Source organism: Hyperoodon ampullatus, assembly GCF_949752795.1.
Source record: "Hyperoodon ampullatus genome assembly, chromosome: 3".
NCBI classification, from domain to species: Eukaryota; Metazoa; Chordata; class Mammalia; order Artiodactyla; family Ziphiidae; genus Hyperoodon; species Hyperoodon ampullatus.
Genome location: NC_136916.1, coordinates 65,223,462 through 65,244,794, shown reverse-complemented (window position 1 = coordinate 65,244,794; position 21,333 = coordinate 65,223,462). Strand labels below are relative to the sequence as shown.

General features: G+C 38.3%; 1 long non-coding RNA gene across 1 annotated transcript in view; it reads right to left on the bottom strand.

Annotated features, from left to right (window-relative positions):
- Positions 1–8,295: 8,295 nt before the first annotated feature.
- LOC307050394 overlaps positions 8,296–21,333 on the bottom strand; it is a 96,623-nt gene continuing 83,585 nt past the window's right edge. The window contains exon 4 of the long non-coding RNA XR_013810792.1: positions 8,296–8,428. This is a non-coding gene — a long non-coding RNA (uncharacterized lncRNA). The remainder of the gene's footprint in view (positions 8,429–21,333) is intronic.

Genomic DNA, 21,333 nt, shown 5'->3' with positions numbered 1-21,333 from the left:
GTTGGTCTAAAAGTAAATGATTGGGACTTCCCTGGTGGCACAGTGAATACGACTCCGCACTCCCAATGCAGGGGGCCTGGGTTTGATCCCTGGTCAGGGAACTGATCTCACATGCATGCCACAACTAAGGAGCCTACGTGCCGCAACTAAGGAGCCAGACTGCCGCAACTAAGACCCAGAGCAACCAAATAAATAAATAAATAAATATTTAAAAAAAATAAAATAGGGCTTCCCTGGTGGCGCAGTGGTTGAGAGTCCGCCTGCTGATGCAGGGGACACGGGTTCGTGCCCTGGTCCGGGAGGATCCCACATGCCGCAGAGCGGCTGGGCCCGTGAGCCATGGCCGCTGAGCCTGCGCGTCCGGAGCCTGTGCTCCGCAACGGGAGAGGCCACGACAGTGAGAGGCCCACGTACCACAAAAAATAAATAAATAAATAAATAAAATGCAATGATCCCTAAAGCCTCTTTCAACTCTTGAGTCTATGATTTTGCTATATATGTTTAAATTATGATCAAATCTGAATGTCTGACAGCAGTTCACGAAATCACACAAAGTAAAGTTTGGGCCTGAGGGTCAGTGAGAAGTAGAATGCTGGCCCTGAATCATTCCTTTTAATGTTCCTACCTTGTTCATAGTACCCATTTAAGCAGAGCTTATATTACTCAGAACTTTTCTGAACAAAGCAAACAATTGCTAACTTTCTCTATGAGTTTCTTACCAAAACATGAAAAACAAAGTAAACCGAAACTAAAAAATTGGAGAGAAAAATGGGTTGGTCTCTAAAAAAGGTTTTAAGCAAAAGAATCTATAGTTCTGACAAGAGCCATATTTAAGGAATTGATCATGAAGTCCAGACAGGACACAAATCTAATGGGATGAGTGAAATGAGTAGTTTGTACAGAAGGAATGAAGGTTTCTAGAAAGGGAGATGCAGAAAAGCTACTTTTAAAGAAAGGAGCTATAATCATTGTTGAAAATTAAATGCAGCTATATGCTCTCCACTTTGCTCAATTCTACAAGTTGATGCAAAAGGCAGAGTAAGTGAAACATATAACAGAGGACTCTGACCTAGAATTGGGTGGAGATATCCTGAAGAAGTATTGAGATTGGAAGGAGGAGATCTAAGTGATAACTGTTTCAGATAAGAGAATGACATGTGCAAAAGGCCCTAAGATGAGAGGGAGCATAGTATGTCTAAAGAATGAAAACAAGTGAGGCTAGAGAAGTAGGTTTGCAGGAACCAATTTGTACAGTACATTACAGGCGACATTAGGATTTAGTTTGTAGCCTAAGATCATTAGGAAATCAGGGAAGGACTTTTAAACACAGGGCCATAATGATCAGATCTGGAGTTTAAAAAGATCACTGGATACTGAGTAAAGAATGTACTTTTACAAATTACCAAAGCTGAGCAGAGAGACCATTTAAATAGGTTATGATGATGGTGGTCTAGAACAAAGTGGTGATAATAGAGATGGAAAGTAGATGAATTCAAGAGGTATTTCAAATATAACAGCCAGTTATGGGATAACAGAGGTTGAGTACAGGGGTCTTTGAGAAGGATGGGAGAGAATTAGGGAAGGTCTTCTGAAACACCAGCTCTGAGTCTTAAAAAACTAAAGGTATGGAGGGTAATAAGGATTCCTGGCTGAAGGAATGTTCTGAGATAAATAAGGACAAAGAAAACTAAAGACAGAACTCGTTACATGCTTGGGATGAAGGTGGGGGGTGGTATGTCCTGTGGGGTGGTGTGTGTGTGGGGACACTGCCATAAGATGAATTGGACAGCCAGGCAAAGTCAGATCCCAAAGGGCTTTCAAGAGAAAAAAATTTGAATTTTATACTAGAGACTATACAAAGCTAAACATGATTTTACTGAAGACAGAAACAAGATTTTATATGTCTTTTGGAAAGACTCCTTTGCCAGTGATGTGGGGAGAAATCGTTACCGAGCACAAGTCCGTGTGTCCAACGCACAGTGAGGCCAAACGATACCAAAACATCAGAGTTTTGGAGCAGAGAAAGGATTATTGCAGAGCCATGCAAAGAGACGGATGGCTCATGCCTTAAAAAAAAAACCCCAAACTCCCCGAAAGCTTTCAGCAAAGCCCTTTTATAGGAAAGGTGAGGGAGGGGTACGGTTAGTTGTTGCAAACTTCTTGGTGTCAGATTCTTTGTTCTTGAGGTCAGGTCACAATGTTCCTGTTAACCTCCACCAAAACAAATGTTATTCTCTGTTCTGACAAGAAAAGGCAAGGTAGTGAATACCAATCAGGTTAATTCCCAACCCACAACAATTGCCCTTCTTTGAGAATAGCCCCAACCACAGAGGCAGACCTGAAGTAATGATGTGCAATGTCCTTGCAACTTAAACCTGACCTCTGGTCACCTCCTAGTAGACAACTGATCTGAGCTGTACCAATTTTTTTTAAATTAATTAATTAATTTATTTTTTGGCTGCGTTGGGTGTTCGTTGCTGTGTGCGGGCTTTCTCTAGTTGCAGCGAGCGGGGGCTACTCTTTGTTGCGATGCACGGGCTTCTCATTGCAGTGGCTTCTCTGTCGTGGAGCAAGCATGGGCTCTAGGCATGCGGGGTTCAGTAGTTGTGGCACATGGGCTCAGTAGCTGTGGCTCGCAGGCTCTAGAGCACAGGCTCAGTAGTTGTGGCGCACGGGCTTAGTTGCTCTGAGGCATGTGGAATCTTCCCAGACCAGGGCTCGAACCCGTGTCCCCTGCATTGGCAGGCGGATTCTTAACCACTTCACCACCAGGGAAGTCCTAAGCTGTACCAATTTTTGAAACTTGAACGGAGACTGAAGCTGGTTGAAGCTGTTATCTTAATGGCAGTGCTCATATACTTCAGTTGCTGAGACCTCCATGGACTGAGACCCATGGAGACTGCTGCTGCCGTTAGGTTGCAAAGGTCGGGGTTGGGGAGAGATTCGCTGCTGCTTCAAGGCCTGGGCCTGGCCAGTGGCTGGCCGTGGCGAGGGCTCTGGAGCTCTGCAGGACACAGCCCTCAGCCTGTCCCCGGGTCACCCAGCTCACCCGCCGGCCCCAAGGAGAAGGCCAAGATCCGCCTCTCACTGCACTTTCTGCTGGCAGGGCCACCCAGAGCCTGAATATTAGAGCAGGACCTCTAGCCACCCCACTAAGGATCTCACGCTAATGCTCATATACTAAGGGCTGGGCACCTGCTCCACCCCGTTGCATCCTGGGAGGGCATGGCAGGGACCTGGGTGGCAGCCAAGCGAGGGGTTTGCACCATCTAGTAGCATATGCCTGGCATGTGGGTGGGTGGGCAGAGGCTGGTATCTTGGGCCCCAGGCCGGGGCACCAAACGTCCCCTATACTGGAGTGAAGGGGCCATGGGGAGTGGTATGTGTCAAATCCTGGATCCTAGCGGGGCAGCCCCAACTGGCCCGCCTGTCCAAGCAGGCATGCAGCCTGGCCTTGGGGACAGCTTGGTAGGAACTGGCAGGCCAGACATGCAGGCAGCTGCATTATCACCTCCAGGGCCATTTCCTCTCCTCCCTGACCTCGAGAGGGCAAATGCCAGTGCCTCCTGGCCTCCCTCTACTCCTGGTGGCGCCCCCACTGTGGCCTCCATGCGTCCAACTGGAGGAGCCCCACCGGGCCACGTCCGCCTCTATTACAAAATGAACTGGGGGCAGGGAAACTAGGTATGAAGGGTCATAATGATCTGTATGAGAGAAATTTATGAGGTTCGATACTAGTAGAGGAGCAAAGGAATTTTAAAAGATGGGACAAAAAATATTTAAAAGGAAAGAAAACAGTCTGTGGTAACCAAATGGATATGGACAGTGAGAGAAAAGGAAGAGACTAGGACTATTCTTATGTTTCTGTCCTGGAACTAGGTAAACTGTGAAACTATTTGCATATACAAAGAACAGAGTAAGATAAATTGAAGTGACAATGAGTAACTGTGACAAAGTAAATAACAAATATTACTATATTCTCATTTTAATCACAGTTGCTCATATAATTATCCTATTCTACATACCATTATTAAACTTGGATTCAGTGGGAACAGGGATAATATCAACAGAGTTCCTCTATTTTCACCCCATATTATGGAGGCTTACACGTGGTAGGTCCTCAACAAATATGTCTTAAATGAATAATAATTTTGTCAACCAAGTTGATATGTGAATCAGCTAAGACTGTGTGCTTAAGCTGTAGCAATTACAGGCAAACCAAGTAACAACAGTTTAAATACACAGGAGTTTATTTTATTTCAGGCAACAAGCAATCTGGAGCTGGCAGACCAGGGATGGTTCAGCCCTAAGTCAGCAATGACATCACAGAACAAGGTTCCTTCTGTTGCCCTATTGTGCATTCCCTAGCATTTGCTTTCATATTCATGCTCAACACCCAGGTATCAGTTCCATTTTCCTGACGGGAAGAAGTCTGAAGGGCCCAAAGATATCTCCCTTCAGGTTTTGAATTTCAATTCTACAAAGAAAGCCCTTCCCAGGATATTTATACTTACATCTCCCTGTCCAGCACTATGTCACATGGCCAACTCTGAAAGATGTCTAAAGGAGAAGGGAGGGAGGGAGAGAGAAGGCAGTTGGAAACATATTTAATGAGGCAACCTAAATTTGCCATGGTAGAATTCATATTTCGTTTACCAGAGGTTTTAAGGGGAAAAGAGAGAGAGAGAGAGAGAGAGAGAACCAGAGTTAGGAAAAAAAATAGTAAGAGAAAAATGCAATAGCACCCAACTCTTGGTTTCTAATACCAGTCCCCAATAAAAGGAAGCAAGGCTCCTTGGAAAAATGGCTGATTCTTGGTCTGTGGCAGGAAATACACAAGATAAGCCTGGAACATGTTGTAGTGTCATAAAATAAGGAAGTGCTTAGAAAATAAACAAACAAAACCTTGTTAATGGGGGTATGTCCAAGGGGCGCACAAGAGGCAATTGAAAGCCAATTTAATGGCCCAAAGCTTGAACAATTTGAGCAATAAAATAAAGTAGTATTGGATTAAAACACAAAGCATAAAATACATCTCCATGAGTCCATCCTCATGATTGAATATGTAAATAAATGGAGGAGAAAAGATAAATCTTCTGTGCAGAAGAAATCCAAGTAATTTATGTAGATACTCGTCCCTCAAGGAAGTGAAGCATAACTCTCTTTAAGTGTAGGCTGTGCATAGAGACTTCCTTGTAAAAAGCAGTATATGGAAAGGAGAGGGGCAAAAAAACTTTACCATGGAGAAACCTGACAAACACTACTTCAGCCAGTTGATCAAGGATAACATCAACGGTGATGAATCATGTTGATAGTATGTACTTTTGATATGATATAATGAGAATGGCACTTTACCTCTATGGTCTCCTCCCAAAAACCCACATTACAGTATGATCATGAAAAAAACAGACAAATCCCAATAGAGGGACATTCTACAAAATACTAGTATGCCTCAGAACTGTCAAGAACATCAAAAATAAAGTCTGAGAAACCGTCACAGCCGAAAGGAGTCTAAAGAGACATGAAAACTAAACATAATGTGGCACCCTGGATGGGCTCCTGGAACAGAAGAGGTATATTAAGTAAAAACTAAAGCAACCTGAATAAACACTGGGTGGCTAATAGTAATGTATCAATATTGGTTTATTAATTGTAACAAATGTCCACACTACTGTAAGATGTTAATAGGGGAAAGTGTGTGTGTGTGTGTGTGTGTGTGTGTGTGTGTGTGTTTTGGCAGGGGAGGGTATATGGGAACTCTCTATACCATCTTCTCAATTTTTCAATAAAGCTAATGCTGCTCTTAAAAAGTCTGTTAAAAAAAAAAGGTACCTGTAATACCACCACAGTATTAACACTTTGAGATATATTTTACCAATTTTGTTTTCCTCTATGAGCATGTGTATTCACACATCCAATAGGTTTATGGCTTTTCATTTTAGTTAAATGACAAATACATTAATATCTACTCATCTATGTATTACTCCTTCATCAGCCATACCCTAATTCACACAGTCATCCTTAGATTTTAGCTCAAAAGTTATATTCTCTGGGAGATCCTCCTTGTTTCCCAGACCTGGCTGAGTCCCTCTGACAGGCACATGCATGGCTCTCTATACTGCTTTTCCCTAGTGCATATTACATTTGTAATCAAATAATCAATTAAGAAATTAATCATTATTAATGTCTGTCTTCCCTCTAAAATGTAAGCTTCATGTATTATTAATCACAGTTTCCCCAGCATGGTGCCTTGAGCACAGCAGGCATTCGATGAAGAGTAACTAAATAAATGAAAGAACAGTACATGTGCACAGTGAAGTAACTATATAGCTATTAAAGTCATGTGTACAGATACGGAAAAATGTTCAAGATACCCTAGTAAAAAAGAAAGATGCAAAACAATGTGCATAGGAAATTCTTGTTTTTGTTTTAACAATAATAACTAAAGCTTACTCTATGTATACCAAAACAAATAAACAAACAATAGTTCATAGTAGTTAACTTTGGGTGAGAAATTTAAGTACGCTCTCACTTTCTAATGTATATAATTATCATGTTTCAATTTTTAATAAGTATGCATTATTTTTATAAATAGAAAAACAAAGATAAAATGCATTCATTATGGAGATGTTGGAAAATAAAGACAGGTTTTTTTTTTTAAAACACACACCACCTCTTACTGTCAATCTCATTACACCAAACACAACCACAGTTAACATTTGTACCTTACATACTTACTTTTGTTTGCCATGGAATGGAAAAATTTATATTTTGAGTTTTTTGGTTTTTTTTTTTTAAGAAGATGTTGGGGGTAGGAGTTTTTATTAATTAATTTATTTATTTTTGCGTGTTGGGTCTTCGTTTCTGTGTGAGGGCTTTCTCTAGTTATGGCAAGTGGGGGCCACTCTTCATCGCGGTGCGCGGGCCTCTCACTATCACGGCCTCTCTTGCTGCGGAGCACAGGCTCCAGACGCGCAGGCTCAGTAGTTGTGGCTCATGGGCCTAGTTGCTCCGCGGCACGTGGGATCCTCCCAGACCAGGGTTCGAACCTGTGTCCCCTGCATTAGCAGGCAGATTCTCAATCACTGTGCCACCAGGGAAGCCCTATATTTTGAGTTTTATATCTCATTTCATCCACATAATCACTCACTCAGGTAGGGAGCCCTTGGCCACAGACAAAGGGGTTACATTTGAGCATGTGATGCCAGGACTGGTTAGAAACAGTCAGAAGAATGGTGTCTCCTGACACTCAGTCTTGCACTCCTTATTAGCCCTGACAGTTCAGCAATAAATGGTGAAAGCTGAAATTTCATGCATACTGTGTAACAACTCAATTTGAATTTAACAGCTCTACAAGTTTAAATCACTTTTATAATATTTCAAATGTCATTCATATAGACAAATATTTATTGTGGCCTTAAAGAAGACATCAATAATGATTTTAAAAATTGGGATAACTATTGATACTGTGACAACTTGGATATACCTCAAGGGAATTATGCTGGGTGAAAAAAGCCAATCTCAAAGGCTATATACTATATGATTCCATTTTATTTATTTATTTATTTATTTATTTTGCGATAGGCGGGCCTCTCACTGCTGTGGCCTCTCCCCTTGCGGAGCACAGGCTCCGGAGCACAGGCTCAGCGGCCATGGCTCACGGGCCCAGCCGCTCCGCGGCATGTGGGATCCTCCCAGACCAGGGCACGAACCCGTGTCCCCTGCATCGGCAGGTGGACCCTCAACCACTGCGCCACCAGGGAAGCCCCTATGATTCCATTTATATAAAATTCTTGAAATGACAAAATTTCAGAGAGAGGCAGCAGATAAGTGTTTGCCCGGGATTAGGGATAGGGGGAGAGGACTGGGTGTGACTATAAAGGGGTAGTATGAGGGAGCTCTTTGTGTGTATGGAACAGTTCTATATCTTGACTATAGGGGTAGTTAGACAAATGTACACATGACAAAATTGTATAGAACCCCCCACCCCCACACACACACAGAAATACATGTAAGACAGGTGAAATCTAAATAAGGTTTATGAATTGTATGGATATCAATTTCCTGGTTTTGCTACAGTACCATAGTTTTGTAAGAAGTTACCATTGGGGAAAACTAGGTAAAGAACACACAAGAACTCTCTGTACTATTTTGACAACTTACTGTGAATATTTACCAATTTGAAATTAAAAAATTTTTTAAATGGGCAAAAAAAAAAAGTTGATAAATGATACCAAAAAAAAAAACCTCTCATAATTTACTCTTGCCAGAAACTCTTTATATCAGGTTTTCATGAACATTCAATACATAAAGCAACAACTGGATTAGAAGAAATATGATACTGCAGAGCTGTCCAACAATAGAATGGGATCTCAGGCAGGCAGTGAGTTCCTCGCTGGAGGTATTTCAACAAAGAGAGGATGATTTTCTGACAAGAGATAATGGTAAGAATGACTCATATTAGTTTTTAAGTGGGGCTAAATACCTACTTTAAGGCACCTTTATGGATTTGGCTAACATATGGCATAGGTAACACAAATCCCACTCCCTCCTTCCCCAACTTGCGATCATATCAGACATTAAGAGATTGTACCACTTCTTTCCAAATGTCCCCTAAAAGCCTCCTAATTGTTAACCGATACTCTAGGCAGTTACTGACAGTCAGTCAGAGTTGATACCTCCTAACAATGCAGTCAGTATTCTATAAAATCTCCAATAATGGCAAAATGATAAACTTTAATTCAAAATAAAGCTTTGCCAAACCTTTCACTAGAAGCAAGAAGACTAATAACCTAACAGGTTCTAGAGAAGACTGTCTCCAGCTGCAAGAGTAATCGTAATCACTATGATAATGCTTTGAAATTTAATAGCCACTCTGATCTAATGACCTATTAGTACTTTATCACTCAAAATAAATTAGACTTACCTTTTAAACTATTCTTACAGAAAAGGTGAGAAATTATTCTTGGTCTATAACAGGTGAAATTCTAGCACATGGAAAGTGAGCAATAATTTGCCCCAAACATAGTTAAAAACAAGCAAACAAAAAAGCATACCCTAGTACCACCACCTATAAAACTCAAGACTTTGAATCTTTTGAGTGTTCTAAAAACATTTTAATTTCAAAAGGATTATAAAAAAAAATCTCAAATAGGAAAAATAAGTTTATACTCAGTAATTAAAACAATTATCTCTGGAGTAAACAAAGAGTCAATAAATAATTTTGAAAGTTCCTAAATAAAAGAAAGTAAAGGGAATCAAAACTGGCTGTAACTGCCAAGTAGGAAAACTTTTGTTGGATACAGAGAATTCTAGGAGCAGCTCATGATACTAATGGAAAAGTACACTGCAGCTAATAAACAGACCTAAAGCATAGAGATTAAGGGTTCTTTGAAGTGTTTCATTGTTTCTTAACATGTTTTAAGGAATAAGAAAGGATAATACCACCACTTTAGCTAGGTGAGAAATGAAATAAAAATATCAGATGTGTACCTCCCATAGACCTCCATTTTCTAATTTGGTCGATCATCAAGCCCTCTCAAATAGCAGTTCTACTCCACAAGGCTATTTGTCCCAATGTTCTGGGCCTGCTAACACCAAATTTACAGATGCACCTACTTAGAGCAGAGCAAACTGATTGCCATTTTTGGCAGTATCACTATAGATGGTCCTTTATTCTTTCTTTATTCACTATTTTTACTTGCAAAATAAGAAGTTGCTCCCAAAAGAAAATATCTTTAAAGGGTCAACTACAAAGCAAGGCCAATATATGAGGTTTTATTATGGTAGCCAAAATGCTTCTTTGTAACAAAAATAGTCTCATGTTTTATGAAATATTTTGATTTTTCTCTTGGTAATCATCATTGAAATTGCTGATACATGATGTAAAAGTAAAGAAGAGCTTTTGAAAGATTCTCCTAGGCAAGAATGGCTGTCTCCCTCAGTCAGCAGTGACTTTTGACCTCCTGACCCTAGTCTCTCCTTATTCCCTAGTGTCACTGCAACCAAGAGAAATCACTTGGTACAAAATTTGGTAATAATCTGTCTACCCCTACCGTATTATAATTATTTGTATATATAGCTCTCCCTCCCACTATCCTTGTTTAGAATAAAACACTTTATCTCATACACTTTATATCCCTAGTGTTGAACATGATACTTGCACATAGTAGGCCTTGGAGAAATGTTTATGAAAACATTTAATAATCACTGCAAAACCCTCTAGAGAGGAACAAGTCCGCTGTTTACTAGAATTCTATTTTCCAGGTTTTTCTAGACAAAATAAAACAGAACAGCAACATCCAACAACTCGTGCTTTGCCTCTGCAGTTCATTATTTTTCACCTCCAGGAGACTAACTAGTTGAGTCTCTTATTTCTTTGTGTCAAAGTTTAAGACTTTCGAGGCAGACAATGAGCTCCTCGAGGGCAGGAATCACATCTTATTTATCTCTGTACTCCTAGTACCTGTTTATGGAATATGAGCTCAATAAATGTCTGCTGAGTAAATGCATTATTAAATTGATCCACAGTGTATTTTCCATACTAGCTAAAAATAATTTCTAATATTGCACCCATAATCCATGTAGAAAAATCCTGAAATATTTGTCCCAGTAGTGTTTATAAGGCAATTTGGTGCAGAGCAGTGATGCATCAAATTGAATTCATGATCCTAAGTCCCATGTAGAGTAAAATCTGAAGATAATGTTTTAAAAAATTTTAAAAAAAGAGGAAAAAAAAAAAACCCCAGCTAGAATACATCCTGAAAACCCTTGCCTTAGCATGACCACAGCAAATAGGTGGAGCTGAGCGGCCAAGCACTTTTATATTGAGAGGATAAATGAGCAGTGATAGGGCCACAGAGGAGCCAGAAGCAGTTCAACTCCTTGTAAACTCTACATTTTCTGGGCAAATTAAAGTTCTCAAGAGGGAGTTCTACCTTTCTATTTTGGAAGTGGTTTTAAAAAGATGTTTGTGAAGTCTTTGGATCTAGTTCTCTTCAGCAATATACAGATGAAATTTTCTCAGCTTATAAGTTGAAAGATGATTTTTCTAACTGGGATCTGAAAATCCACCTGCATCCTACTCACTGCTTTTTTTTATAGCTCTCCCTTTCAGTGACTAAGATTGTTTGATATGAATGTAATTAACATAAATTTTGTTAAGTTACTTGAAGTTAAAGTCATTATGAAGAATGGATTAAGGTTAAAAAATAGTTACAAATATAATAATATAAATAGGACAGAGAACTGGAGCAAACTAATTTTTCAAAAATAAACTATAGGGCTTCCCTGGTGGCGCAGTGGTTGAGAATCTGCCTGCCAATGCAGGGGACACGGGTTCGAGCCCTGGTCTGGGAAGATCCCACATGCTGCGGAGCAACTGGGCCCGTGAGCCACAACTACTGAGCCTGCGCGTCTGGAGCCCGTGCTCCGCAACAAGAGAGGCCGCGATAGTGAGAGGCCCGCGCATCGCGATGAAGAGTGGCCCCCACTTGCCACAACTAGAGAAAGCCCTCGCACAGAAACGAAGACCCAACACAGGATAAATAAATAAATAAATAAATAAATAAAATTAAAAATAAATAAATAAATAAATAAACTATAACCATAGACTGCATCTAACTTCTACAGTTTAGAAATCTAATACTATATAGTTTGAATTTGCCTATTAAATGTTCTAAATTTTAAGAGAAATAGGATCTCAAAATATTCTCCACAGACTACAGGACATAAAATCTCCCCGTTTGCTAAGCCATTTCAGCCATCTATCTTAAGCACTTAACATCCTTCTCCTGCTTCCCTGGCCCACTCCCACCCAGATTCATCTTTGGATTTTAGAGAATGATATAATGAACTCCATCATTACTGGCCTATTAACTTTGAAAAAGGGACTCTCTAAAACATCAATAACAAACACTTTCAACTATTCTCTTGTGATAAAAAACCACAATACTCTGGGTCTTACTCTGGGTCTTGACAATCTTTCAAACAGATGAGTAAACACAGAATTTTTAAATTAAAGAGAAATAAAAGAAAGGACACAAAGTCCTTTATTTCCAATAAAAACATAAATGCCAGAACCATTTCAAAACAAAGTCATACCCACTTCATTAGAATGAAAATTAATCTTCATTTTCTCCTGGCATAAATGAAACATAGGGCTAGAAAGCTTTGTTCTGAGACTCCCACACTCCTTATTTCAATTTGTACTTTCCATCTGATGACAGCATTCTCTGAATGTAGGGAATATTTCCCTCATCATAGAAACTTCCTGACTGCTAATCTAGGAGGAAAAAATCACTCTTGGCTCCCAATCCAATAGCCTAGCAATGGTAGAAAGACGACTCCCTAAGATAGTAAGATGGTTCTGAAACTGGTAATATTTCATTTATCCCAAAACATAGAATCAATCAGGGTCTGTATTCTTGATATTATTCTGTTTAGGAAGCAGCTTGTCATTTGGGATGTATTAAAAAAATTATCTGTGACAAATGAGTTCTTGCTATAGGCAGATGGAAGAAAAACTATTTCATGTATACTACATTTTGAAAATCCTCAGAAATTAAGTTTAGTAAGGCAAAATAATCCCAATGGATTCCACGACTATTTGCTTCGAGTAAACATATTTAACAACAAGCTACATCTAAGAATATTTATCACAATAATGATATTCAACTATCATTTAAAGTAAGCCTTCAGAATATGCAACGAAAATCCAAATACTTCTGATAGGGCTCACTGTTTTCCACAGAAATTAATAATACCATTGGACAAATTATATTTTGAAAAGACCAAATAAGTAACCAGGATTTTAGAAATAAGAACCAAAACTTTTCATACTAAAAAGTATTCCCAAATGATTACCAACACAATGGTGAATAGCTTATATTGATTTTTTTAATAACTATAGAATCAAATATTTGGATGCTAAGTTAAACTAGTCCCTGCACTCATCAGATTACTTTTCTAAATTAAGTAAATCATTGTTGGGAAAAGGGTATATTTAAACTGAGACCAGTCAGTTAAATAAACGACCCAATGAATCACTGTAAATTCCTATGCCAATAAGATAAAAACTCAAACTTGGCTCTAATGTACTCAAAACATCTGTCTGTATTTCTGTTACACTCAGAGTCTTTGTAAATAAGAGGCAGATAATTATGAAACAAGTTCCCTTTTATAACTTATATATAAATATGTGTAACAACTGAGCAATTTTAAACATTAGTGGAACATTATGTCAGCAACAACAAAATACACTAAAACCATAATTAAACACTTAACAGAAAAAAATTAAGTATAGATTATTATTGAATTCTTTTATGTGACTCCTGAAAAACTAAAACACTATACCAACTTTAAAAAAATACACTAGATTTTCCTTTTGATATAATCAGAATCATTAAAAAGAATCTGTTTTAAGGGGAAAACAACATTATTACAAAAGCCAAAAATAAAATGATTAAAATTAAGGAAGATACAGTATGAAGATTTAAGAATTAACTGACACACCTATGGACAATTAATCTTCGACAAAACAGGCAAGACTACACAATGGGGAAAAGACAGTCTCTTCAGCAAGTGGTGTTAGGAAAGTTGAACAGGCGCATGTAAATCAATGAAGCTAGGACACACCCTCACACCTTACACAAAAATAGACTCAGAATGGTTTAAAGACTTATAAATATAAGACAAGACATCATAAAACTCCTAGATGAGAAAATAGGCAAAACATTCTCTGACATAAATGGTATCAATGTTTTCTTAGGTCAGTCTCCAAAGGCAATAGAAATCAAAGCAAAAATAAACAAATGGGACCTATCAAACTTATAAGCTTTTGCACAGCAAAGGAAACCATAAGCAAAATGAAAAGACAACCTATGGACTAGGAGAAAATATTTGCAAATGATGTGACTGACGAGAGCTAATTTCCAAAATACACAAACAGCTCCTGCAATTCAATAACAAAAAAGCAAACAACCCAATTGAAAAAGGGGCAGAAGACCTAAGTAGGCATTTCTCCAAAGAAGACATACAGATGGCCAATAGGCACATGGAAAGATGCTCATCATCACTAATTATTAGAGAAATGCAAATCAAAACAACAATGAGGTACCACCTCACACTTGTCAGAATGGCAATTATTAAAAAGTCTACAAATAATAAATGCTAGAGAGGGTGCGGAGAAAAGGGAAACCTCTTACACTGTTGGTGGGAATGTAAATTGGTACAGCCACTATGGAAAACGTATGGAGGTTCCTCAAAAAACTAAAACAGGGCTTCCCTGGTGGCTCAGTGGTTGAGAGTCCGCCTGCCGACGCAAGGGACAAGGGTTCGTGCCCTGGTCCGGGAAGATCCCGCATGCCGCGGAGCAGCTGGGGCCGTGAGCCATGCCGTTGAGCCTGCGCATCTAGATCCTGTGCTCTGCAATGGGAGAGGCCACAACAGTGAGAGGCCCGTGTACCACAAAAAAAAAAAAAAAAAAAAACCCCACTAAAACAGAGTTGCCATATGATCCAGCAATTCCACTCCTGGGCATATATCCAAAGAAAACTCTAATTTGAAAAGATACATGCACCCCTATGTTTACAGCAGCACTATTTACAATAGTGAAGACATGGAAACAACCTAAGTGTCCATCAACAGATAAATGGACAAAGAAGATGTGGTATACATACACAATGGAATATTACTCAGCCATAAAAAAGAATGGAATAATGCCATTTGCAGCAACATGGATACAACTAGAGATTATCATATTAAGTGAAGTAAGTCAGAAAGAGAAAGACAAATACCATATGATATCACTTACATGTGGAATCTAAAATATGACAAACATATCTATGAAACAAAAACAGACTCAAAATACAGAGGACAGGGCTTCCCTGGTGGCGCAGTGGTTAAGAGTCTGCCTGCCAATGCAGGGGACACAGGTTTGAGCCCTGGTCCGGGAGGATCTCACATGCCACCGAGCAACTAGGCCCATGCGCCACAACTACTGAGCCTGCACTCTGGGGCCCGCGAGCCACAACTACTGAGCCCACATGCTACAACTTCTGAAGCCTGCTTACCTAGAGCCCGTGCTCCGCAGCGAGTGAGGCCACCGCAATGAGAAGCCTGCGCACTGCCACGAAGAGTAGCCCCGGCTCTCCGCAACTAGAGAGAGCCCGCACGTAGCAACAAAGACCCAATGCAGCCAAAAACAAACAAACAAACAAACAAAATACAGAGGAGAGATTTGTGGTTGCCAAGGAGGAGGTGGGTGGGGGAGGGAAGGATTAGGAGTTTGGGATTAGCAGATGCAAACTATTACGTATAGGATAAGCAACAAGGTCCTACTGTGTATCACAGGGAACTATATTCAGTACCCTGTAATAAGCCATAATGGAAAAGAATATGAAAAAGAATATATATATGTATATATATATATATATATATGTATAACTGAGTCACTTTGCTGTACAGCAGAAATTAAACACAACATTGTAAATCAACTATACTTCAATAAAATCTAAAAAAAAAAAGAATTAACTGATAACATATTATGGGAAAATGGGGGAGCCCTCTAACAGTTCACCGTGACTTCACGGATGATTTAATATCACAAGTAACAGCAAAGGCTCAACTCCCTCACAGCTTCTTGACAACCACTACTCTGCAGTCCAGTGGAAATGACTCTAGTCTAATAATGGAAGCTTCACTCTCCAATAACATATGGATTTTAATCCATAATTATAGGCCCATTATTATACACACATTTTTTAAAGCTTTCCAGATATGATCCTAAGTTTTCTTTTCAATGAAAAAAAGTGTATCTACCCTATACAGTTGTGGGGATTAGAGACAATGTTTACAAAGCTTCTAGCACAGAGAACTTGCAGGGTATGTGGCACAATTACATGTTTTGAATATACTATGAAACCACACGTTAAACATCTTTAAAAAGAATGAAAAAAGCAAGACTTGAGGTAAAGATCTAACATCACGCAGACCAAATTTAGTAACTAACATTCCTTTTTTTAATTAACTAATTTATTTATTTATTTATTTTTGGCTGCGTTGGGTCTTTGTTGCTGCACGCGGGGGCTACTCTTCGCTGTAGTGCACGGGCTTATTGCGGTGGCTTCTCTTGTTGCGGAGCATGGGCTCTAGGTGCACAGGCTTCAGTAGTTGTGGCACGTGGGCTCAGTAGTTGTGGCTCGCGGGCTCTAGAGCACAGGCTCAGTAGTTGCGGTGCACAGGCTTAGTTGCTCTGCAGCATGTGGGATCTTCCCAGACCAGGGCTCGAACCCATGTCCCCTGCATTGGCAGATGGATTCTTAACCACTGCGCCACCAGGGAAGTCCATTAACTGACATTCTTTTGTACAGTGTTCTGTACAAAAACTTTCTTACATTGTAACAAAATCACCAAAGGTTCTAGTCAATATAAGAGCCAAATTAAAAACATAAATAAAGAAAACAGAACAAGTAATATTTACTGGCTGCCTACTACCACGCACTAGGCATAATGCTAGAGGCATATAACAACAAATCTGTAATATAGTTTTATTGATGAGGAAACTGAGGCTCTGACAGCTATTTATACAGCTATTCAGTGGCAGAGCTGGGATTCAACAACAGGGTCTGAGTGATGGCAGACTATTTCCTTTCCATGGTACCACACAAAATTCATAGAAAAGTACTGATAATTAAGAAATTCAGAAAGCATAAACAAAATAGGCAAGATAGTTGTTTTTGAAGCAAAGGAATTATTCTCACTTAAACATTCAGGGCACAACAAAAACACCAGTTTTAGATCATTGGAAAACTTAACTGAAAAACCTAAATGCCAATTAGGCAAACAAACAAACAGAACAAGTCAAAAGCAACCATACCCCAAGAAAAATTAAAAAAAAAAAAAAAGATTTAGGATCACATTTAAAAAACAAAAACAAAAAACAAGTCGGATGTAGCAAAACATCTACCATCAAGTTCCTTAATAGGTATACAAAGATACAGAAGGTATAGAAAGATTTTTAGACTACAGAAACAGTAGCTCATGTGTTAAGTTTCTTCATAATCAAAAATTTAAGATATTTCTTTTTCTATAAAAAAGAAAAAATCATATTTATTGTTATTAATGTATAACCAACAGGCCATGAAGTAATTTTGCTATTTGTAAAACAAGTGCCACTATATATTTGCAATTTACAAGTAAAGTATGATTTCAAACCAAAATACAAAGCAAAACAAAATTTTATCTTGGCCACTGTGTTTCTTGCATCACCTGGAGAGGTACTCCTCAGAGCAAAAAGCCGGAATCTCCATTTTCTAGGTAATGTTAGAGGACTAAACACTGCCAATCAAAGCAAGGGCTACTATTTTCCAGCAATCCAAAACTCAAGTTATGCTTCCAGATAATGAGAGTTTTGTTGATTTATCATTTAAGAACTCAATTATGCAACTAGAGATTGTCATACTAAGTGAAGTGAGAAAGAGAAAGACAAATACCATATGATATCACTTATTTGTGGAATCTAAAATATGACACAAATGAACCTATTTACAAAACAGAAACAGACTCATGGACATAGAGAACAGACTTCTGGTTGCCAAGGGGGTGGGGGGGTGGGGAAGGGATGGACTGAGAGTTTGGGGTTAGTAGATGCAAACTATTACATATAGAATGGATAAACAACAAGGTCCTACTATATAGCACAGAGAATTATATTCAATATCCTATGATAAACCATAATGAAGAATATAAAAAATGAATGTATATATATGTATAACTGAATCACTTTGCTGTACAGCAGAAATTAGCACAACATTGTAAATCAACTACACTTCCATTAAAAAAAAAAAAAAAAAAACTAAATCATCCAGATTATCTATAGCCAAGTCTGAATTCCAGTCTTTTATTTTTCCTCTCTGCCAATCAGCACGTTCCAGATCAATACAACTCTCACCTAGGTTAGACTGAGTTGGTTTATAAGTATTCTAATATTTGATATAATCAAGCAAATCAGAAAGGTAAGCCAGAGGAGAAAATTCATAGTACATTTAACAATCTGTACAAATAATTTTCAGGAAATCAGCAGCACAACTCACATTCATTAGCAAGGATAACCTAGACGTGACCATTCTGTTGCTCTATACTGCAGTTTTCTGTCACTGAGTTATTCTGCATCAGTGATGATGTAAGAATAGCAGAACACATAAGTAAAAATGTAACCCTGCAGCACCAAATTTGCAAAAAATAAAATAAAGCAGGCTTCTAAAAGTTTACTTCAGAAAGGAAAACAAGGATGATAGGGGAAATGCTGACTACAGTCCTTCCTGGGTTGAAAAAAAGGTGTAATTTCCTTCCTCAATCAATTTCACTAGTCAGTTAACTAACCATCTTGGTTTTAATTTAAGGGTTGGACCTACTCACTGTCTGAATCACCAGACAGAAGGGAATGGCTAACACTAAAAGGAAAGATATAACAAATTTTTAAATGTGTATAATACTTTCAAATCAGGGGGAAAAAAGGCAGTAAAAACAACAGTTGCTTTCAATTTTTTTTCTGATTCTAAAAGTAATAGTTACAGAAAATTTGAAAAACACAGGTCTGTATAAAGAAAAAGCAACTCATCAGCAACCCCACCAGAGATAATTAAATATATACATCAACACGTAAACAGTTATTTGTTCAAAAAAATGTTTGTGGGTATGTGCTACAAATCCAGAATTAAACCTCTTCTCATCATTGGTCCAAACTACCATCATCGCTTGACAGGGTTATTACAATAGCCTCTTAACTCCATTCTCCCAACCCTGCTCCTCTCCAGTCTATTCTACACAAAACAGCCAAAACAATCTTTTTAAACATCAATCATATTTCATTTCTCTGCTCAAAATCCTACAATGGCTTCTCATCTTCGAATCTTAAAGGCCAAAGTGCTTACAACAACCTATAAGATAACTCTAATGGCCCTCCGTTTTCACCCTCAGTCTTCACTTCTCTTACCTTATCTCCTACACTCTTTCTCCCTTGGTTTATCTGTGTCGGCTACACTGACCTCCAAGCTCCTGCTGGAACACGTACACATCTCTGCCTGAAGTCTTTGGACCTGTAGTTCCCTCCATCAGGAATACTCTTCCCCCAGATAAAAACATTGCGTTCTGTCTCTCTCCTTAGCTTTTTACAGGTCTCTATTCAAATGTCACTTTTCAGAGACTTCCCTGACTCACCTTATATAAAATAGCAAACTTCCTGCTCCCTTTCCTTGGTATTCCCTATTTACCTTACCCTGTTATATTTTTCTCCAAAGAGGTATCACTGACAAATTATTTGTTTATTGTCTGACTCTCCTGACTAGACTGTAAGTTCCATGAAGTCAAAGAAAGGGTCTGTTTTGGTTTTTCCCCCACATAGCACTATACCTCTAAATTCTAGAACAATGCCTGGACTGTCACTAAGTATTTGTGAATGAATGGCTGAATAACTGCATGAGTAATTGGGATCAGAGTGTACCTAAAATTTATACTCATCTTTTTTCATTTACTACTATCTGGTAAAGCATTCCTAATTTTTGCACAGCATTCCATTATAGATATAGACCACAGTATATTCAATTTTCTAGGTTGTTTCTAAATTTATAATATCATAAATAGCCTTGTGTACAGTTGTATATCCTTGCATATACCAAATATCCTTGAATATATATCTCCTCGCACAGCTTTGATAATTTCTCTAGGATAAATTATTTTAAGTAAAATTGTTGGGTCAAAAGGTATGAATATCATGAATGCTTTTAATATATTTTTCTAAACTATCCTAGAGAGTGGCTGTATCAATTTATTCTACCCCTAGTGATATAGGACTACATTTCTCCTCACCAACAATGAGTATTTGGGTCCTTTTTTACCAAAACACAAAAGCCAATTATTTTTCCTGAACCAAAAAAGTCACCATAGTCATCATACAATATTTTTCTGTTTAATTTGTTTCATTCTATTAAAAATTTTTTTAAATAGAAAAGTTTGAGAAAATATAAATTTTATTAGTTAATGACAGTGGCTGTTTCCAAGCATCATCTTCCACACTGGTATTTTCAGTTTAAAAAGCTTTAGAGATCTGGTAGATTTTAAAAGGTATCTCAATTCAAAAAAAAAAAAAAAAAAAAACCAAGGTACCTCGTTGTTTTCTTTTCAATTTTTTTGTTTGCTAATGAGACTGACAATGGTTTCCTATGTTTATTGGTTGTTTCTATGTTTTCTTTGACAAACTGCCTATTCATCGCTGCCCACTTTCTTATTCAGATATTCACTTTCTCACTGACTTGTGAGAGCTCTTCTTGCGTTAAACGTGTTATACTTTTATCATGTGGAATACATATTTATTCATAGTTAACATTTGCCTTTTAATTTTGTTAATGGTATTTGAAACATGTTAATTGTTTTGCACAGCCAAATCAAGTATTTTTATATGTGGTTTCTTCATTTCATTTTACATTTGAAAGAAACTTCCTGTATACAACCAACATGTTATCATGTCTCTGGGTGGAATTCTGGGTATCTTTTCTTCTTTTTGCTTATATAATTATTTCCTTTAATAAATAAATAATTTTTTTAAATTATTGCTTTTATTTATTTATTTATTTTACTTTCGGCTGCATTGAGTCTTCGTTGTTGCACACGGGCTTTCTCTAGTTGCAGCAAGTGGAGGACTACTCTTCATTGCGGTGTGCGGGCTTCTCACTGCGGTGTCTTCTCTTGCTGCGGAGCATGGGCTCTAGGCGCATGGGCTTCAGTAGTTGTGGCATGCAGGCTCAGTAGTTGTGGCTCACGGGCTCTAGAGCGCAGGCTCAGCAGTTGTGGTGCACAGGCTTAGTTGCTCATGTTAGTTGCGGCATGTGGGATCTTCCCAGACCAGGGCTCAAACCCATATCCCCTGCATTGTCAGGCAGATTCTTAACCACTACACAACCAGGGAAGTCCCTAAATATTTTCTTAAATGTTAAAAATAGGAAAGGCTTTGTCTACTACTTGATCATATATTTACATACATATTTCCTCAAATTCTTCTATTCCATTATGAGAATATTGCATTATCTTATCCATCTAAAATCTTAGTTTATGATGTGAAGTATGATTATAATTTTATAGTCTTCCAATTTCTAAACCAATTTTCCTAGCACCATTTGTTAACCAATTCATTCTTTCTCCCAGTGAATTGAAATGACATCATTATCATATACTAATATGTCTTTTTTCAGAATTGTTCTATTACGGTCATTATCATATGGTTTTAATTATTGCAGGTTCATAAAAATACGGTAGTGCGATTCCAACTTTATAAAACTA